The following is a 9,507-nucleotide window of genomic DNA, read 5'->3' on the forward strand; positions in this document are numbered from 1 at the left end:
CATCACACGCGCCATGACGAACTGCCTCGAGGGAGAGGGATACCAGCCCATGATTTGGGGTCTGAGGCTCATTATCTGAATTATACACATTCTAGTTTAAATAATGAATGATCTATCTTAAACTTGGTACTTAAGCCAAATAGCTAAGATATGCTAGTGATCAATACTTTTGAATCCCACTGTGATACTATATTGCGGGATACATAAGTGTCCAGCATTATATATATCCATCCATTCCTCAATACTTTCTCTCCTCTGTACACTTTATAACTTTGTGCTAATACAGCAATAACTCACTAAATAAGTGTAACAGGGAGTACAAAGACTGCTATACCGCAATACCCAGGAGGATAATACTCACAACAGTTCTGGGTGGCATAATTCTCAGTTTCTTGCTTGAAACGTACAGCAATAAATTTGAATCACACATTGAGGGCAAACAATACCTCAGAGGCAGCTCAGATTGTATTATTTTCATTTTAATCTCACTATATGCTCACTTGATACACTTTGTTTTTATGTGGGTGTTATGTGTCTAGCATCACCTACTGTGTAAATAAAGCGCTTTAACTATAACAACCAGTCTCCAATTTATTTTATCCATTACTATAAAAGTAACTTTTTATATTTGGTTTATGTAGGGGCTTGGGAAATCATGACATCACTTCCCCGGGAATAAAGATTCTATATCAAGGGATTTTTACGTTCATGTTCAAGAATGAAAAAACTAAACCTGTAAAGATAAACGAGAGGGACCTCACACTCAATGAAGCTTCTTCACCTCTAACCGTCACCTCTAACCTTCACCTCTGACCAGGCTCAAATGGCTTCTTCCATTCATCGGTGTTCTGCTAATTCCTAAAATCTTGTCAGGTTGAAGTCCTGAGAATCACTGTTTTCCCCAATTTGTAGCAAAGTTTTGCACAGTGATGTACAGTGATGCAGTGATGGGGTTAAGGTCTTGGGGGATGGACATGGTCATTAAAGAAGAAGGTGTAGCCCTCCTACACCCCCCCCCCCCCGGTCGCAGATCGGACCCCCTAGGGTGTACTAAGGTCTGGCTACGTGTCTCGGTGTGGTGCATACCTGCTGGCAACAGGAGGGCCTGAGTCTCCCGCGATGGTGTGGGGGAGGACAGAACCAGGTTTCTGGGGTGAATGCCTTCATCTCTTCTCAGTGGTGCAACGCCTCCATCTCTGTGAAGCCCCAGGGATATGGGGTGGAACCTTTACAGAGAACTTCCCACGCAGGGATGAGAGATTCCAGTCTCAGTCAGTCTTTGTAAAATCAGCAGCAGCTCTTTATTTCACACAGCAGCAGAGTAGCAGCAACAACAGCAACACAGTGGTATCACAGGTACAGGGTCTTCTCTCCCCCCTGACTGCCCACCCTCAGGATGGTCTCTGGGTACTCTGTGTCCCTGCCTCCACCCCAAGTCACGGGCACTCAGGGTGGGGCTAGCTCTTCCCTCACCCCCTAGGCAGGGTGAGAGGCACTGGTCCACCTATAGCTCACTACTCTGACTGTCCAGTCAGACACTCCAACACTACCTCTCAGGCAGAACCCAGGACTAACATCAGCAGGTACCGCCCCTGTGTCTATGCCTTCCACACAGGGTCAGGTGACCTACTTCCACCACTCAGAGCAGGGCTTGATGTGGGGAAAACACATAATAACTACTGGCAGTCTGCCCTTAACAAGGCTTATACCAGTAGGAGGAAAGACATATAGCCCTATTTCTTACCAGGGCTACACTCTCCCTCAGGTGGAATCCAATGGTCCCCACTTGGACCTAATTACGTACCATCCTGCAGGTGAACAATCTGGAAATACAAACACAATTTATTAGTGTCCATAACATCAGACCGTCCCACCCAGATGGCGAATAATGACAAGGTACCTCCCAACATGGAGAACCTAACTAGTAGTAATGGCGCAGTCAGGCTTTCTAACTTCCTACCCATTGTGATCTGTAACTTTAACATAATAGGGCTGTACTGACCCATACTCCGGCCTATACACCACGCTATTCATGTAAATACTCCTTCCCATACTCCATGCACGTATGACATCGCATACTTTGTCTTCATTATGATAGGCCGCCCTACCGAACTTAGTCCGAATGTATTCCATAACAGTCTCCCAGAGCCAGGTATCTCTCTGCTCCTCTATCTCCTGCATAATGGGCTCAGGTACATAGGGGAACTCATAGCCATGGGATTGCCTATACCTGGCCACTATAGCCCTGTCTGCTCGGCTGAGCTTGGTCAGCTTTCGGTTACCTGCCCTGCTTGGCAGTACCCAAAACTAAGGCTCCTCTGGGGCAGCATCATCATACAAAACGGCGGGGCTCTTTGGAATCACTATCTTTTGCTCCATTTCCATATACCTCTTTTCTAGCTCATCAGCAACCTCCTGGGGAGAAAAGGTGCCTATAGCCCACCCATGGTCAACTATATGGTTTTTAATGAGTAAGAACCGGGTACGGTCCATACCTTTATGATACCCTGTAAACAGAGGTGCCCACCACTTGTCTTGATGCTCGTATCCTGATACTACACTTGTACCTGTATCCGATTCTGTTTGGGAGGATACACCTGACGTCGCCGCCTCAGTAGAGTGCGAGCCTTTACGTCTACCTCTTATCACATTGGTGTAAATCGTGGGGGTCATCTTATGCACTACCATACTTCCGGAACCCGCTTCTGCAGTAGTATGAGACCCTCGGGCCCTACCTCTAGATGCAGGAGAAAATGGAACAGGGTTAGGCACACGAATAACATTAGCATACGGTATCTCCCCATCAGACCCTTCATCACTGAGCTCCCAATCCCTCCAATCTGTAGAATACTTGGGATCCTTGCTTAACTTATCCCCGCTAGGACCCGGTGTCATGACTCGTGACGGGGCAGGGGCAGTGGCCGGGGCAATGGCGCTAGGGGCAGTGACTGGGGAATCGGCAATGTCCGGTACAGTGTCTATGAGTTGGGCAATGCCACGACCAGTGGGCATCTTTTGACTTGCCCTTTCTGGCGCGCTTCGTGCTCCTCTGGTAACGCCCTGGGCCTTCAGTGTCCCAAGCGCGGCTGCCATGGCCGTTCTCCTCTTTCAAAACAACGCTTCCGGGCCTCTGCGCCAGTCGGACCCGCAAGTGACGTCATAGCTGGTGGCCGCGGACTCTCCATCCGCTCCGTGGTCTCGCACCGGAAGTGCGCCGAGAACCAGAAGGGGCGGTGGTGGACCATCCGGACCGCAGACGGGCAGGTAGGCCGCAAGCCTTTCTCTCTTGCCCTCTGCTGGTGCCGTCTTCGCCTGACGGGAGTAAAGGGGTGGGGGTGTCGCCTTACCACTCCGCTGCCGGTTGGTGATCGTTGGTTCCTCCGGAGCCGTCTCGGTTCCCAATCTCCGCCGCACTGGGAGTCGACCCGGCCGGGGGACTTCTACGTGGCTCAGGCCACACCAGCACTCGCCGTCGGGGGGTATCCGGACTCGTCTGCTCCTTCTCTCCAATAGTGGACCACCATCTTTGTTACAGCTGGGGTGGTTCGCCGGTAGGCGCATCGCCACCGATGATAGGCCATCTCCTTCCTCCGAAGGTGACTTCAACGGTTCCTCCACTTGGGAGTCACCTGGATCTCTTGCAGCACCGCCAGTGGGTAGTGGTACGAAACGGGCCCGCTCCGGTACCTCCACTGCGGTCGCGCTCCTCTCGGGTACATCTCTGTATTGGCTGGGCCTCGGTTCCCACCTCAGGGGTGACATAGGGAACCAGGACAGCCTACTCCTTCTCTTCCGCCACCTCCGTTAGAGTTCCTGGAGAGGCACTTCGTGGTGTCATTATCATAGGCCATGGCTCGACAGGCCATAGATAGAACGTGCCACATTGAGGGCATCGTGCTGTCGTGCTCGGGGCCGGTCCGGGTGTCCTGCAATGTACACACAGGCACCAGAGATACTCTCGGCTGTCAACCTCCACAACCAGGAAGCCTCCTGGAAACTGAAATGGGGTAACATTCAGTTCAGCCATCTTTTGCGCGGGGGTTGAACAGTTCAGTCCTGCAGCTCCTATCTCATCAATAGTCAGGCAGAAATGAAGTTCCTTGCTCTCACTTCCTGTCCCTCCTTTCTCCGGAGAGGACAATTCTGATTGGCTCTTGCCGTGCCCCCTCCCTCTGGTGGAAACAAGAGGAGGGGCACTCTCTCGCTCTGCGTGACGTGGCTTCTTCTGTCGGCCAGTCACTACACAGGTGGGTGGGCTTTCGTCTTTCGCTCTGCTCTGCTCTTTTGGCTGGGGATCTGGGTTTGGCGCCAAACCCCTGCACATCTCTCGCCACATTTCTCTTGCAGCCTGCTTGCACGTGGCACGTGCGCAATCTAGGCTTGGCGGGAGTCGCCATTTTGGATCGGCTGCTATCTGCTCGGCCGTGAATGATGCTGCTGTCGCCATTTTTAACTCCTCTATGCCCCGCAGAGCACATGTATCTCCGGCCGCCATCTTTAGTGAGCCCTCTGAGCCCACAATAGCGCTACTCTCAATGTCTACCGTGCAATACGTTCCTAGACACTGACTGTTCTCTGAATACTCTCTGACTGTTCTCTGCATGCTTTAACCCACGAGTATGATATATGGCATACCCCGGGCTAGGCAGAACTCCTTCTCAGTACACCGCACTCGCTGACGGTTCCTACAAGTACTCTGTGGTGTGCTTTCTATGTGCTGGCTAGGGTACTGGGCATCTCCTCAGTACTGGGCGTCTCCTACTGTTGGCCACTCATAGTGCGGGCCCTGGGCCATGGTCCCTGGGCTAGTTAACAGGCTAACCCCCCCAGTTGCCTCACACTATCTGCCTCAAGGGACTAGAACAGCTATAGCCATACACCCAATTTACAACACCCTCTTAGGGCACCCAGGGCGTACTGTTTGAGAGTCCATGCTCCCCTGACTACCCCTGATGTGCAATTGCGCCCTACTTTCTGCAGTACTTGCATGGAAAGTGCACTTAGCGCTTCCAGCTCTGCTTTGCTGAAAACCTGTCCTGTTATGTATATCTCAGCAGCACCTCCAACTGTAGCCCTCCGACACCCCCTCCCCCCCGGTCGCAGATCGGACCCCCTAGGGTGTACTAAGGTCTGGCTATGTGTCTCGGTGTGGTGCATACCTGCTGGCAACAGGAGGGCCTGAGTCTCCCGCGATGGTGTGGGGGAGGACAGGAACAGGTTTCTGGGGTGAATGCCTTCATCTCTTCTCAGTGGGGCAACGCCTCCATCTCTGTGAAGCCCCAGGGATATGGGGTGGAACCCTTACAGAGAACTTCCCACACAGCTCTGTATTGCACACAGCAGCAGAGTAGCAGCAACAACAGCAACACAGTAGTATCACAGGTACAGAGTATTGTCTCCCCCCAGACTGCCCACCCTCAGGATGGTCTCTGGGTACTCTGTGTCCCTGCCTCCACCCCAAGTCACGGGCACTCAGGGTGGGGCTAGCTCTTCCCTCACCCCCTAGGCAGGGTGAGAGGCACTGGTCCACCTATAGCTCACTAACTCTGACTGTCCAGTCAGACACTCCAACACTACCTCTCAGGCTGAACCCAGGACTCAACTACTACTGTCACTGACAGGAACAGGCAACTTCTAAATTGAGACAGCCCTCCCCTTCATGACATCAGCAGGTACCCCCCTGATGTGGGGGGAACCCATGATAACTACTGACAGCCTGCCCTTAACATTGGCTTATACCAGTAGGAGGAAAGACATATAGCCCTATTTCTTACCAGGGCTACAAAGGTATGGACAGTATATCAGGCACTCAGTATCATGCCTTCCAGTTGATTTCTGATACTGAGATGAAACACAGACAACTACCAATATCTCTGGAACTCTGATCGGCATCGACTTAAATAGAACCCGGCCTCCATCTGAATGCATGGAAAACCGGGTGCCGATCAATCTGCAAAGACATTGTCTTTGCTGAGCCAATCAGAGACCAAGGGCTCATTGTGGACGAACCAATCAGGACTGTGGGCAGCAATAGTGCTGTAGGATGACCCCAAGGGGCTGGCCTCAGGGAGGGGGAAATATGAAGTGGCCAATAGAGAACGAGCCGGCCAGGCTCGCACCGCTCCGCGGTTTCAGCTCTGTACCTCACACAGGACAAGATGCCTCACTGCTGGGGAGAGAACAACACTCCGGCCTTGAAGTGTGTATTCTCCCAGCAGGTGGGCACGTCTCAGCCTAGCTCCTCTTTGTCGCACAACACTGCATCTGACCCAATACAATGGGCAGTCCTTTGAGTCATTGTGTGCTGGCCTCGCTGGGTGAATCACGGGCCAAACATACAATGAATCCTACAGAAAAACACACAGATAACAGTTACCAAATAAACTCATTCTGAATGCCTAACTCAGGGGACACAGTATGAGAGGGCTGGTAGCCATGTTTACTTTCCATAGATGGCCATTAGGACCTGTAATATAACTACTGTAGCTATCATAATGGGTAGGGGCAACCAGCAGGCTTAACCTTTAATGTATTGTGCCAGACTGCTCCTAGCATCACAGCCAGGACTGGGCTTAGGGGTTTTAAAATACAGTTGTGTGTAATCTGGATGACGGTAATATTTGAAGCCAAATGAGCCAATGAGATTTCCAAGTGGGAGTTTATATAGAGAGTAAAGGAAAGTCTCAGGACAGAGCCCTGATGGACAATGACACACAGGGCAACCCTAGAAGACGAACAGCTCACAATAGAGACACGGAAGGAGTTAGAAATAAAACAGGAGCACCAGGAGAGGGCTTTGTTACTAATACCAAGAGTGAAGAAGTTGCAGGTGTGTCAAAGGCAACAGAGAGATCAAGCAAAGAAAGGGCATGGGAGTAACGCCCTTTATATTTTGCAGTGTGGAGATAATTAGGTACATTGGTCAGGGCAGTTTCAGTGGAATTAGCAATTTGGAAGCAAGTTTGCAATGGGTTTAAGAAAGTGTTGAGGAAGCACAAATAGACAAGACATTCAAGAAGCTTACTGTAGATGCAAAAGGTAGGAGAGAAGACAGGGTGGTAGCTAAAGTGGAGGTACTGTATGATCAAGGGTGTTTGGGTTTGACATAATTTACTAAAGGGTTACCCTTCATTTTTACATGAGATATTTTGTTCAGCATCTCATTGCGCCAGCAGCTTCGTAACTATATGCAAAAAAAAGCAAAAGGGGGAGGGGTTTATACTAATTTGGATCCCTAGCCCCACCAGTTTGGTGCACTTTGTAGTAAACATAGTGTCTCATTTGTTTTACTTGTTAAGGAAGGCGTTTGGACAACTTGTTACCACTAGGTCTTAGGTAGGTTAAAAAGCAGCACAAACTTACCACCAGGAAAATAAATCAAATTCAGGACAAACCTAAATCACAAAGAAAAGGTACAGTATGAGCAGCGTGCTTTACTGTAATACCTCACCCCAATATATAACAAAAAGTCTGGCAACATGTAAGTCTCTGTTCCCATCTGCATGGGTGTTGGTAACACACTTTGCCCCACAAAACAATTAAATACTCCATTTTTTATATATAGATTAACACTTAAGTTACCAATTTGTTACATTTGGTGGGCTGTTTATTATCAAGCAAAAAACATCAAATGAAGACAATAGTAATAATTCCTACTGTGTTGTCTGATTGGGGCTTCCAAGTATTTGCTCAATTTTGCATGCGACTAGAACACCTCCCACCCCCACTGTGAACAATACTTCGTATTTGCTCCTCTGGCATGTGGGACGCTTCTAATAATAAGAATGTCTAGTTTCATACAGTTGATGCAAATTTAGATATGCAAGGTGAATTCCAGCTATGCAACACAAGACAAAACTACCCAATGCTACATCCAATATGACACAATACATAGTTATATACTGAAATGTTTGCCTTCTCATAAGTAAGGGTCATTTAGTTAAACTTTTGGCCAAAACATTATAATCCTGCAGCCACGTCACGGCATGACCAACATGCAGGTCCTAACACTACCTGTGAAAATTCTCATTTACCTCTGCAGTGGAGGGAGAAAGGTCTCAATAGACCTGTCCTGCACAGGTACATGGAAAAAATGGCTACTTATAAAGTGGAGTGGGGGGACCTTAAACCCAGGGAGGAGTGGTCACTAACCTCCAAACAACTGTTACAGTAGCAGTTGAAAACTAATAAACACACAATTCCAGCAAGCTCTAACCCCAGCACCCCCCACATCATATATCATATCTATATAGCTATGGTCAACTGATTTTTGTGGTGCTAATTCGGGGTTGGAAATATTGCCATAAGATTTAGCAATTCTCAGATATTTGTCAAATAATATCTCCTGTAGAAACCTGTGTTTGTTAAAGATGCAGCCCCTCCTTGGACCAAAGTGAACCAATAGCAGTGCGTGTTTAAGGAGTTAAATCTGGGTGATCGACATCTTTAGTACAAAAATTAGAGACACATTTTTAAATATCTGTATATTTTGTAAACATGGTCATTTTAAACATGGTAAGCTGAGACATGGGAGGGGCTTGATTTCCTCTGGATACTCCGTTTTGCATGATGTCACTAAGCCCCGAACAGGAGTTGTCACAGACAAAGCCCCCTCTACGTCTCTTTATTAGTCCTTTTATAAGGATCATGGTGGGCTCGAGGTTGAGTAAACCGATGAATGAGAAGTTTCCCCCATTCAGATCCAAACACAAATTCTATTCATTTCCCAAGAAACCTCAACAGCCAAGTGTGTTTTCTTTAAGTCTGATTACATTTGTTTATGGAAACCCATTACAGCTTGAACTTGTTTTCTAAACGCTTTGTTTGTGTGAGGGTTGCATTCTGAACGAAAGCCCATTCTCTGGTAGGTAGTGATCTGGAGGTTCGAAACAGTCACCGCAGCAGGGTGATTATACAAAACAACAAGCGCCTTTCCCCGGTCAGTCTTCCGAAACGTGCCCTGGGGGTGTCCATCTGCACCGCATACATTGCAATGAAGTGAGAATGCAACGTGTCTGGACTTTTTTCAGAGGAATAGTGTGCGGCCGCGCTGCAAGTTCTCATGTTGTGCTCAGGGGTTGAAGTTTGACAGTACTAAGGAGGTAAAGAGATAGCGAGTACCATTCTTTTTTTTTCACACCCAGGGTGTCACTGCTTTTTTATTGAAAGAAAAACAAGATGATGTTGTTACTGGGTACAGTACAGATTGCTTAGATCATTCTGGAATATGGTCCAATGAGCTGTACTCCATTATATTTAAATGAGATTTCTTTTAATCAGACATGTACAGTATGTGAAACAAAAACACAGCATATAGTGAAGTATGAAAAGATATATTAATCTATTAAAATATTAAAGTTCTGCGTACATCAATGTAAAAAATACAAGCAATGAGTGGGTAGGGTTACCGCACGCTGGAACTAATGGATCACAGCACGGCTCTTCAGCAGAGACATCAGAGGCACATCCGCAGCCGAAGTCATCCACTGGGATACCATCCAAAGAACT

The sequence above is a fragment of the Ascaphus truei genome, chromosome 4, assembly GCF_040206685.1.
Source record: "Ascaphus truei isolate aAscTru1 chromosome 4, aAscTru1.hap1, whole genome shotgun sequence".
In the NCBI taxonomy this organism is placed as follows: Eukaryota; Metazoa; Chordata; class Amphibia; order Anura; family Ascaphidae; genus Ascaphus; species Ascaphus truei.